This window comes from Leptonychotes weddellii, chromosome 13 (genome assembly GCF_054177405.1).
Source record: "Leptonychotes weddellii isolate Sample4059 chromosome 13, ASM5417740v2, whole genome shotgun sequence".
Classification (NCBI taxonomy): Eukaryota; Metazoa; Chordata; class Mammalia; order Carnivora; family Phocidae; genus Leptonychotes; species Leptonychotes weddellii.
Genome location: NC_138381.1, coordinates 74,095,560 through 74,107,950, shown reverse-complemented (window position 1 = coordinate 74,107,950; position 12,391 = coordinate 74,095,560). Strand labels below are relative to the sequence as shown.

General features: G+C 48.5%; 2 protein-coding genes and 1 non-coding gene across 9 annotated transcripts in view; 2 read left to right on the top strand and 1 right to left on the bottom strand.

Moving 5' to 3' along the window:
- CUX2 (cut like homeobox 2) overlaps positions 1-12,391 on the top strand; it is a 254,233-nt gene that overhangs the window by 105,737 nt on the left and 136,105 nt on the right. The window lies entirely within an intron of this gene.
- The window catches only part of HVCN1 (hydrogen voltage gated channel 1), a 542,590-nt gene that overhangs the window by 396,497 nt on the left and 133,702 nt on the right, over positions 1-12,391 (bottom strand). The window lies entirely within an intron of this gene.
- LOC115938235 (small nucleolar RNA U13) lies at positions 2,453-2,555 on the top strand. Its single transcript, XR_004073399.2, has one exon. It is a non-coding gene; the product is annotated as a small nucleolar RNA U13 (small nucleolar RNA).

Genomic DNA, 12,391 nt, shown 5'->3' with positions numbered 1-12,391 from the left:
GAAGATCAGACACTTGGAGAAAGCCAGTCATCGTGTGATTGGGCAGGGTGAAAAGTCAGCTTGGCATTGGGCAGAGAACTGGACTTTGGGAGGGAAGAACCATTTTATTTATTTTTTATTTTTTATTTTTTTAAGATTTTATTTATTTGAGAGAGAGAGAACACATGAGAGGGGCTAGGGTCAGAGGACGAAGCAGACTCCCTGCCGAGCAGGGAGCCCGATGCGGGACTCGATCCAGGGACTCCAGGATCATGACCTGAGCCGAAGGCAGTCGCCCAACCAACTGAGCCACCCAGGCGCCCCGGAAGAGCCATTTTAAAAGCCTGGAGCACCCACATGAGGATGTAGCAAGACTGAGGTCTGGGGGATCCGTGAATCTCATTGCAAAATATTTTTAAATCCTTCAAGATAAGGGAAATTTTTGAGATAATGATATTGATCAGGGCTCTATGTGTAATGTATAACTTTCTATTTAAAAGAAATGGTATGAGGACAGACTTTGTGATTATAGGCCAGTCTCTTCAGCATCCATTCCTGTGAAGAGTCGAGGAAAAACTGTCAAACTGCAATCCCTGTCCTTGTGCCCTCGATTCCTACAGCTGGCTGTGTGGCTTCAGGAACATCCAGCCTTAGACAAACTTAATGAAGGAACATTGGCCAGGAAGATAGAGGGCACAGGAAATGGGACCCATGTGAGGCCTCCACCCCAGCCCCTTCTCCTCAGGCTGGGGAGAGCAATACAGACCCCCGGCTCTCAAACCCAGCTGCTGTTTGGACCCCTCACTCCTACCTAAAAAGATGTTGACAGCACCCACCTGGGAACCCAGCCTGGCCTTTCCAGCCAGGATGCTGAGCCAGCTTGGAGAACTGCAGGAGTATCCTATTTTAAAAGATTAATTTTCAAAGATACATTTTTCTATAAGCGGTATACACGTCATCTTTTAAACTGAGACATTAAAGATAAGCATAGAGTGAATGGTAAGTCTCCTGAACTTCTAACCCCCTTTTGGCTGCTCCACATTTGTTTGTTTTTTTCCGGGACACTTTAACCCATAGACAAGCATGCAAGTGCAGCCCCCTTACTAAAATAGAAAAGAGATTAGGGGATTATTCCTTCCTTCCTTCAACACTTATAAAGTGCCTACTGTATGCTGGGTACTAAGAATACAGCAATGAACAACAACAAAAAAAGTTCTCTCATGGCATGAATAGTCTAGAAGGGGGCTGGGGGGACCAATAAGAAGCACATAAACAAATAGGGTAAAAGAATCACAAATTGTGATCCTGCAAAGCAAATCAACAATGTGCCATGGTAGAGCAGCAGGGCAAGGGGGTTATTAAATGGATCATGAAATATAAGGAGTCTGCCATGGGAAGAAGCATGTGTGTCTGGGTAGTGTGGGATGTGTCTGGGTGTGTACTTCTTACCTCTGTGAATATCTGTGTGTCTGGGTTTGTGTGTGTGTGCGCACATGCATGTGTGTGTGGCTTATATCAGGGAGGGCTGCTGCAGGACTGAAAGCTCGTGTGACCAGAGCCGTTGGGGGTTGGAGACGCAGGGGGAGAGCAAGACTACACCAGGCTGTATAGGCCTCCTTAGCCACACAGGGGGTCTGGGTTTTTGACTTAGTGCCCACAGAGCTGACAGAGGGGTACAAAGAGAAGTAATGCCATCTGACAGTGTTATTGGAGATCCCTCTGAAACAGCATTATGGGGGCAAGCAGGTGGCCAGAAGGAGGCTGGTTGGGAGTGGCGAACGATTTGGGCTTCCCGAAAAGTGGAGCTAATGGTGCTCACTGGTGGATGATTTAATGTGGCAGAATGGAGTGAATGGAAATGCCTCCCAGGCTCCTGGCCTGAACATCTGGAATGGATATGCCACTTTTTCCTGAGATGGGGAAGACACTGGAAGAAAGGGTGGGGAGCAGGCAGGAGCCCAGGGTTCCCTCTTGGCCATGGGAGATCTGAGATGGCCTCCGCAAGGGATGTCAGGTCTGCAGGGGGTAGGTATGCCATTGGAACTCAGAGTCCTGTGGGCTGGAGGTGAGAAACCTGGGCCAGGCCCTTAGAGGACTTGGCCATGTCCAGGGACCGGGCAGACCCACCTTTTCCTGGCTCTGAGGCCCCATGCAGGGCACCCCATCAGTTATCTCTACACAGCCCCGGAGGCACTGATGCAGGAAACCCAATTAGAAGGATGTCTGCCCTGGGGACCTGGCCCCAAACCTCAGTAGCAGGGAGCTGTGTGGAGCTGGGGTATTTGCAGGGCTGGCTCCCCCAGCATCAGGGCCCTGGAACACTGGATCAGTTCCCCAGGGACTGGGACAGTCTTCCCAGAGGCCAGTTCGTGTTACCCTTAGCTCAGAAAGTAAAGGTATACTGCATTACTAAGATGATCATAAGATCATCTTACGTGCCTTGGTTGAAGGTAATCTTTAAAAGCTAAAGCTGATCCTTCTGTAGTTCATAAGTGTGATGATCGGGTGTTCACGCTGCCGTCGGACATGTGCCTACCTCAAACCTTGTTACAACCTCAGCAATTACCCATCTGATGGTCTAAAAAAAAAAGCTAAAGCTGCTGAGCATTTTACTGTGTCAGTCCTAACCACCCATAAGCTGAGTTAATCCTCACAACAACCCCAAGAGGCAAGTTCTATCTACACTGATTCCCATTACAGATCAGGAAACTGAGGTTCAGCAAAGTAGTGTTTGCACAGCAGTGTAGTATAGACAGGATTTGAAGCTAAGCCAGTCTGGCTGCAAAGCCGGTTCTCTTAGCTTTCATATGCTGTGCCAAACGCTTACTATAAGTTATCTCTTAAAGTCACAGGTACCCTTCAGTTGGGGGGGGAGGGTTACCATCGCACCCATTTTACAGAGGGGGAAACTGAGGCTCGGAGAGAGGAACCGCCTAGCTCACGATCACAGAGCTGCTAAGTGGCAACATCAGAATTTGAATCCAAGACTAAGAAGCCGTGAACTTTCTTTTGAACATGGGACATGCTTCTGACCACCAGCTCCTGCTTCCCTCTCCTGGCAGTAAGGGTCTCTATCCTCCCCAGCCCAAAGTGTCCCAGGGACCCACTGAAGGCAGGACTTGATCCTTGGGGCTGCCCCAGCAACTTCCTAGGCAGAGCTTTACAAATTAACGAGAAACATCAGAGGTTCGGGGGCTCCTCAGAATTCTGTGGTGGGACCTGGTGAGACCCCATCTCAAAAGAGGTGGGTTTATCTCTGGAGTTCCTGCCTGGGGCCCTCAGTGGGCAAGGGCCGGTGCTCATGTTGGACTCAGGTGGCATTAAAGCCCCTACTTTTGGGACATAAAGTCTCAGCCAGCTCATGGGGTTTCGGGCCCCTCTGCCCGCTGGGAGACCCCAATGGTTCAATGGGACACTTCTGTCCATCAGAGCATTGATGGGGCAACAGTAAACAGCTCACAAGCAGTGGGAGCTCTATGTGGGATTCACCATTTGCTTTAGCATTTATACTTTAGAAAATACAAGTTCACGTATGTGTGTTTCTTGAACCAGTAGTTGAAAAATCACACCCTGATTTAGAAAAACCTACCTACTCAAGCTTCCAGAAGATCCTTGTTTGATTAGCAGAGCTGTTAAGAGTATGGGATTTGAGGTCATGCTGCTGAATTCAAAACCCAGTTCTCCTGATTGCTGGCTGCCCGACCTTGAGCTTGACTGCTCTTAACCCCTTCAGGTTTTAGTTTTCCCACCTCAATGCATTGTTTTAAGAGACAAATGAGTGCTTAGAACTAACTGTATCTGGTATATACAGTGTACTCAGTTTATGTTAGCTAAGTGTTATTGTTGTTACTGTTGCAGTCTAAACTAGGTTTTCCTGGAAATGGGCAGATAGTAAACATTTATGCTTTATGGGCCACATGGTTTTTGTTCCAACTACTCATCTCTGCCATTGTAACAGGAAAGCAACCGTGGATAGTATGTACATGCTTGGATGTGGGTGCATTCCAACAAAACTTCCCTGTGACTTATAAACGAACGTGACAGGGAGAAAAGTCCTTTTTCCTCTGGGAGAATGTGACCCTGGGGCTGCCAGCAGCTATGTTCCCCAAATCACTGGGGAAGCCAGCCATGGTGAGAGAAACAGAGGACAGAGGGAAGCAGAGCCAAGAGAGAGAAATCAAAACCTGCCAATCTTGTTTGAGCTATTGGATCTAGCCATGCCTGAAGCTACTCCTGCATTGTTCAGATATGTGAGCAACAGTTTCCCTTTGATGCTTAAGATGCTTTGAGTTGCGATTCTGCTGCTTACAACCAAGAGTCCTGAATTATATAAGCCTTCTCCCTGTTCAAGCCTCTCTGCCCCAGTCAGGTATAACAACTTACCCACTTGCCTGCCACGGTCAAGTTCATGATACTATGCAAGAGTATCCTTTAGTCCCAAATATATAACTTTTTTTTTCCTGGGGGAGGGAGGGGTAAATAGTTTCATTTTCAGGTAGATGACTTCATTTCCATGAACCTTGGTTCTCTTCTGTAAAATGAAGTTAATTACTGGACCTACTGCCCAGGGTGGGTTAAAAGGGTTAATATTTATAAAGTTCTTAGAACAGTCCCTTGTACATGCTAAAAGTACTACCTAAGTGTCTGCTGTTATTACTACCTGGAAACAGAGCTCACAGACTTTAGGCATTTTCCTGACAAATGAAGGAGACTATCTGGCAGGGATTGGGTCTTTCCATATTCCCAGCAGCGGCGCCGGCCTGGTATTGACTGGGGGCTCGGTATTTGTTGAATAGGAGTTGGTACAAGACAAGGCAGTCACAGAGAGTGACCGTGAGAGACCCACATGGATTGGGGCAAACTTTGAGGTGTTTGTGATTAGGAGTCAAGCTATAATTGCTTTGGGGATTTAGAAAACCTTGAGACACAGAGGAACGTTGGGGGCCTACAAGCAATTTAGGGATTTGAGTGCTTCGGATTTAGACCTTAGCTACTTGAAGTGTGGTCCACCATGGACTGGTGACGTTGGCATCACCCGAATGCCTGTTAAGAAATGCGGGGACTCAGCCCCACACTGGACCTCTGGAGTCAGACTCTATACTTCCACAAGATCCTGGGTGATTCTTGTGCGCATTAAAATCTGGGAAGTGGAGAGGACAGGCAGATGCTGCAGACATGGCCCCTGTGTCTTGAGGGACTGTTTGTGGAGGTGAGGATGTGGGGGATGTGGGCCTATCAGCTGTTCATTAGGAAACATGCTGGCCTCCACCCTTTGGCACAGTGGGTGGTCACACGTGCCCAGACACACATTCCAGTAAGTGGAATCTGACATTGCCACACAATGGTTTGAGAAAACTGACAGCACGAGAAAGGTGCCCAGCTTCACTTAATGGAAGTAAAATGAAAATAAAGCAATACTTTGTGTTTCCTTGTCCTTCCCTCACTCAGTCCCTTCTCCATAGGCTTGCTAACTCTGTGCAAGCATTAACAGCAAATCAGTGGTATCTAGCTTGCGATATCATATATGATTTGATTTCTTTTTCCCCATCCTCTTTTATCAACTGAAATCCTGATGAAATACAGATGACTTTTTAAAGATCTTATAAAGGTGTCTGGCTGTCTGGGGTGGGGAGGTCATGGCTAGGGAGGGGGATTGTGGCATGGCAGGTGGGACAGCAGGAGGGTCTGCAGAACCAAACCAGAGAGACCTCACCAGGAGAGTGGCCTCCAGATTGAACAGAGGTGGGCATGAGTTTGGGAGGGAAGACACACACTCACTATCACCTTTCTTTACCAAAAAATCAGTATTGTTGTGCCATCGAGGGCTGGGGGCTGGGCCAAGTGCAGAGAGCAGGAGCTTTGCAATCCATAGACCTGTATTTGAATCCTAGTGCTGCAGCAGCTTGCTCACCACATAATCAGGCAAGGATGTGTCCCTGAGCCTTGCTCTCCTTGTCTAGAAAATGGGGCTATCATAGCACTGACCTCATAGGGAAATGGGGCAGGTTAATGCAGTGGTGACCAGAGCTGGCTGATAGGAACCCACTGTTAGCCTCCCTTCCCATCCCCAGGTATAGTGACGGCACAGTGGGAGCTAGAAGTTGACCATAGTGGGGGGAGTTTACACCACAGAAATGATACACATCAGAACTCCTTTTCTTCCAGAGAACTGGTTGTTAAGCATTTACCAGCACGCCACTGGTTAAATGACAAAATGTATTTAAATCGCCATGCCCAAAGCTTAGAAGTAGTGGTTCCTGAGTACTATATTACTATAATATTAATTACAGGACCATAATATTACTAGTATTATATAAAGTGGTTTTCATGATTGGACATTCCCTGTGTTGGCTCTGCCATTTATTTTAACTGCTTGGAGGCTTTTTCTGCAAATCGTCTGGTCCCTAGCCCCATTCTGGATAGCTGATATTGTTAGTTAGCTCAGTTCCAGATTATAGATACCCCAAATGAACATTCATTGAGCATGGACTAAATGCCAGGTGTTGGAAAAGCACTTTTCATATATGATCTCATTTAAGCCCTCTCACAAATCTCTGAGGCAGAAACTGTTAATGAACCCCACTATGTGGACACAGATGGGGCTCAGAGAGGTTAGGTGACTTGCCCCAGGTTGCACAGCTGCTCAGTTGGAGGGGCTGGGCTTTGAACCTGTGCATTTTGACTCCAGAGGCTGTGATTTCAGCAGATGGATCCTGGAGGTTAAACGTGGAGGGGGCAGGTGCTTGGGACCTTGGGGTGTGGACCTTCTTCCTTGTTGGGAGACTTTGGGGTTGGAGGCGGGCAGTGGGCAGGGTCGAGAAGTCCTGACCATGTCATCCGCTTGGCTGACTGCAAACAGTCTGATTTTACTAGATGTGTGCAGGCCGGGTTCTGATTGGCAAGGGGATGTCTCTGTTGGAAGGGAATCTTGGCCACTTGCCTCTTGGCAGCAGGCTCTTGGCTACCACGTGGAGCGCCGTTTGGAGGCAGTGAGAATTATTCGGCAACCTTGCCTGGGGTAGTTTAAAGTGGGCTGGGGGCTCTGCCAGTCTCTCAGACAGGCTGGCAGAGAGAGCAAGAAAGCGAGCTCTGCTACAGAGAAGCCCACACTCAGCTTCTTTGCTATTCTCCCTGCCTCTGTCTGTCTCCGTCTCTTGCCATCCCTCAGCCTCTCTCTCTGCCAGGACTTAAGGAGCCAGTAAGATGACAGGTGGTTTGGCAGCAAGAGAAGCAACGTCTCCTGTCCCCACAGGCCTGCATTCCCTCAACTCTACTAAAACTTGGGGCCTTTTACTTCCACAGCTCCCAATTTCCCTGAAGATGAAGTTCAGGCTCCTTGGTTTGGCTTGAGGACTTACGCTATGACCCCTGCCTCCTGGTTCCGCGTCATGTCTCTGCAGGACAGACTCAACTTTTTGTTTTTCCACAGTGGCTACTAGCCCAGAGCTCACTCAGAATATGTGGTTGAGCTTGACTTACTTTGGGATTTGCAGTCATCACCATTTCTGTGTCTTAAGGCTGATTTATCACATGCCAAGTGATATGCAAGCTTCTAAGTATTTTCTATTCCTATCTCCTTGACTCGTAACAACTTGATAGGTAGGCCCTGTTTTCTCCCCATTTTACAGAGGGGGAAACTGAGGCACCAAGATATTAAATTACATGTCCAAGATCATCCAGCTCGGATATGGCAGTGATAGATATGAACCCAAGCCAGTCCAGAGCTTGAGCAGGCTTGAGTGGGGTTTTCCTTAGACCACTTTGTGAGAGCCTGTCACCGGTTCTGTGTCATCACCCCCGCCCCCAGCAGCCTTGTCAGCACGACAGCCCGGTTTGCTGGCTCCTCATTTCACTCTGGCTCTGCTGTGTCCACACATCCTTGATGAATTAACCTTGGCAATGCTGGCCTTGCCCTGTCACACCAATAAAGTTAGTGCTGCAGAGAACTAGGTTGTGGAAGGTATAATGGACACCTCTCTCCATCTGTCTCTTTTTCCCTGCAGATTCCAAGGTTGCTTGGATGTATAGGAGAAGAGCCAGAATGTTCCTTATGGGTGTAGGGGGTGTTTGGAAACAGGAAAGACCCCTAAATTGGTTCCTTCCAAGGGAGACCTCCTTCTACACCCAAATCTCATCCCATCTGTCCAGGGTGGCCTGTGTGGCTCTGCTCACTGGGGACTGATTGTCTCAGCATGTCCTCACATTGCTCAACAACAGGACAACATTCCTGTACCAAAGCAGAGGGGAGTCGGATTGTGTTAGCAATTCTCCATCAGACTGTGTCGTATTCGAATTGTATTGTATTAGTAGTTGTTTCCACTAATGTGATGAGAAAGTTGCTAATCTGAGAAGACTCCTGCATTGTATTAGGGAAAACAAATATTAATGTGATTCGATGGGAAATGGCTAATAAGAAACTAAGTTGCTAATATGACATGATGGATCGGTGGGAGGAATTTGGGTCGGGTGCTTGAACTTTCCTGGAATGTTCGGTGGTGGGCAGGGACCGGGGAGGGCAAAATGGCAGGAACTCTGTGTTACAGTCACTCAGAGTTAAGGTTCCATATTTGAGCCTCTTCCTCCCCCCTCCAATACCCAGTCCCTCCCCCCTTTACTGTGTTGAATAGTGTCCCCCAAAAGTTCTCATCCACCCAGAACCTGAGAATATGACCTTATTGGGAAAGACTCTGCAGGTATAATTAAGATGAGATCATAGCGCATTACAGGGGGCCCTGAATCCAATGACCCGTGTGTGAGGAGAGGACACACAGGGAGAAGACCCTGTGACGATGGGGGTGGGGATGGGAGGGATGCAGCCACAGGCCAAGCAAAGCCAGGGACAGCAAGCAGCCACCAGACCCCGGAAGGAAAGGAGGCCTCTTCTCTTAGAGCTTTCAGAGGGAGCACAGCCCTGCCAACACTTTGATTTCAGACTTCCAGCCTCCGGAACTGTGAGAGAATACATTTCTGTTGTTTTAAGCCCCCCAGCTGACGGTACTTTGTTACGACAGCCTGACCCCATCCCTTTTACCCATCACACCCCCAGAGAGGAGACCCAGGTTTGGCAACATCCCTCTAACTCGGAAACAGCAAAGCAGGTTTGAGGGGTTCCTCCAGCCCCAGGGCTGGCCTGGCTGCTTGACCAGACCCGAGGACGAGGGCTTGCTCTCTGCCCCCGCTTTGTTCTTTGCTTAAAGGGAAGAAGCCTCCTCAGTTGCAGGGCGGTTGGCATATGGGCTCCGTAGCTTGCTTCGCGGCACGTTAATATGTGATTAAGGGGGTCTTAAAACACCCATTAGTCCCCCTCTGGTATCTAATAGCGCTTTTGGATTTAGAACAGAATATTATTTACTCATTAGCTGATAATAGATCCTGAGTACACGCCGTATGTATTGGGACAGTTATTAGAATGTGGGTCTGCACAGAAACGTCGTTCTGCTGCTATGGCTGGTGGCAGGACACCATCGTCCAGAGGGCAAGGTGGGGGGGGGTCACAAAATGACCCATGAGCCCTCCAAGGAAAACAGAGGGCCTGCTAGAGATTGTCTGTGGTGACTTGCTGTGGATGAAGTGAACTCCCGGTACAGACGGGCACACTTGAGTGCCTCAATGGAAGGGATGCCTGGGGGGGGTAACCACCTCCAAGAATTAGGGTACCAACAGTAACAGCCCCCCCACAGTGGTGACGGATTGAACTTCAGGCTTCAGCCCCAGGCCTCCCAAGATGAGATTATTAATTAGTCACGTGACAGCCACCAGCAGGATCACAGGGGTGGGGTGACTTGCCCAGGACACACAGCTGGTAAGTGGCTGCACCTGTGGCAAACCCAGCTCTTCTGATCACTGGACCTGGGTTCTTTTCAACATTCCTCTGTACTCCCTGCAGAAACTTCCTGGTAATTCTAATCTTCCCTTTTCCCAATGGAAAGAGGCACTTTCACACGATTTCCTATTACGTTTACTTTGTTGGGCCATCCACGGTGGGCATCACAGATCTCAATGGCTGGTTCGACTTGAGGGTGAAGAAGATAGCAAAGTCAGGACAGCCCCCAGTTTGGTGGACAGAATACAGGGTGTGGGGAAAGAAAGCTTGCAGTTTGATAAGCCTGATTTTCAGGTCATCAGTTTGCAGTGATTCAGTGAACGAATGCATGAGCCTCTTAGGATGAAAGGCACGGCATGAGCTTGCAATACAAGCACCAAAAAAAGGACTGAGAAAGCACTGAAAAACCTTGCCTTTAAACTCAGACCCGCCTAGGCTTTTCTGAGACGCGCCAGATGGAAAGACAAGAGGGGCTTGTATAAGGGTGGGGAGGGCTCTCTCCAGCCCAGTGCCTGCAGTTTGAGACCTTTTGCCTCCCGGTGCCCTCAGGGTGCAGGGAAGCCTCCATCTCCATGTCCCTGTTGTACACAGGTGGCCGGGGGAAGGGGGGGCAGTTGTGGGTCCTGTTTATATTGAGCACATAGAGGAACGGCGCAGGGTGCCCTCTCTGGTGAGTCATTCCAGCATGTGGCCACAGTGACACTGAGAAGTCAGATATGGTCCCCAGGAACGCAGGCCACAAGTAGAGGCCAGACATCACCTCTGTGGATTGCCCAAGTGGAGAACAGGGCTCCCTGGTGAAAGATTAGCAGGGAAGAAGCCAGAGAGAAAGCGGAGCTTGGCAAATTTGTCCTCTTGTCCGTCTTCTTCTCGAGATTTGTGGGTCTACACCGCAGCTAGATAAATAACCAAATAAGTAAACCACTTCCCGGTGGGTGTGTGGCATCTGCGTGAATGTATGTGTGTTTGTGTCTGTGTGTGTGTTTTAATAAAGCTCACCATGAGCCAGATATCAATTTCTGTCAGAGAGACTCAGAGCATCTGAACCAGAACTAAATAAAAATAAACATTAAACAATTATTGGAATTTAGGTTTATTTAAAAAATCAGCAGGGTTGAGGGAACAAGCCACCCATTAGCGAGGCAGAACTATCGGGCCTTTTAACAACCCGCTGGTTCTTGGCTGCCAGGGAGATTTGGGCTCTACAAGCTCTGGAAACTCCGGATCCTATTGATTAAAGATGATGCGGTAACAGGCCAATTATATCATTGTGGCTGCTTGCAGCGGTGGCCCACGTGGGCTACCCATTTGTCTTTATGGAAACGGCTTTGTTTGGGGGTCTCAGGGAGGATGGTTCAGTGTCCCCATCCTGGGCAAAGCATTCTTCCTTCTCGGGTCCCTGCAGTTGGTAGAAGGCTCTGAAGCCCGAGCTGTTCCAGATTCTTGCATTTTTCTCCCCCCTGTCCCCTCCATAGACATCCGTAGTTCATAAGGAACCTGTGTCTTGTCAACCAAATCAATGCAAATAACCGGTGAGCTTTTCTCGACTTTTCAGTAATAATTGATCTTCCCAGAACTGATAGCATTTGGAAAACATAAGTAAGGAGAGCAACAGCGAGCCAGATGTCCACGTTAAGAGAATATAATTGCTCTGAGTTATAGGAAAGGAAGTGATTTCCCTTCTAGCTTTAGCTCCAAGAGAGCAGAATAAACTGCCGTGGAGCATCAAGAAGCTTCCTAGTAAACTCAGGGCTTAGTACGGACTCCGTCTCAGCCTGCAGGTTCGGACGACTGTGGGACTGGGATCTTCCAAGCTGACAGGCAGATTTCCTGCTTGTAATTTTGTCAGTCTCCAGGTTTTTATTTGGAAGCTTTCTGCACAGCCAGTCACTGCTGGGGAAGGAGAGAGAGGTTTGCTGTTCTCGGGGGGAAGGGAGGGTTCCAGCTTAGCCACTGTGCTATTCGTCCAGTGGATGGGAATCTCCTCTCTGCTGGTTTGCCTTTTTTTTTCTTCTTTCTAATTTGATGGTCACTTCCAGACACTGCTATAATTGGCTCCTGATTTGACTGGGGTGATATTTAGAAAATCAGATGGGGATGGGGGTGTTCTATGGATTGGTGGATGGACAGTAGGATTCCTAGGCTTCATTCTTCCAGGACTCCTTTATTTGTTCCTTCGTGCATTCATTTATCTGCTCATCCAACACATAGTTACTGGGCACCTTCTCTGTGCCAGGCACAATTAGGTGCTGGGGCGCATTGGTACCTGCCCTCATAGGAGCTCCTATGAAGAGGCACAGATGTGTAACAATTGATTATTACATCACAATTGCAATAGTCCTTCATAGAAATGAGGAGCAGGGAGTAAGGGCCCATGACCGTAAAAACCTGACCTTATCTTGGGGTGCAGTTCTTGCGAAAGTAAGGTCTAAGCTGAAACTTGACACAGGAGGTAGGACTGAGCTAGGCCAGTGGTGCTTGGACTTGAGTGGGCATCAGAATCACCTGGAGGACTGGTTAAAAAGATTGGTGGGCATCAACCCCAGAGTTTCTGATTCATCAGGTCTGGAGCTGGTCTAAGAATTTACA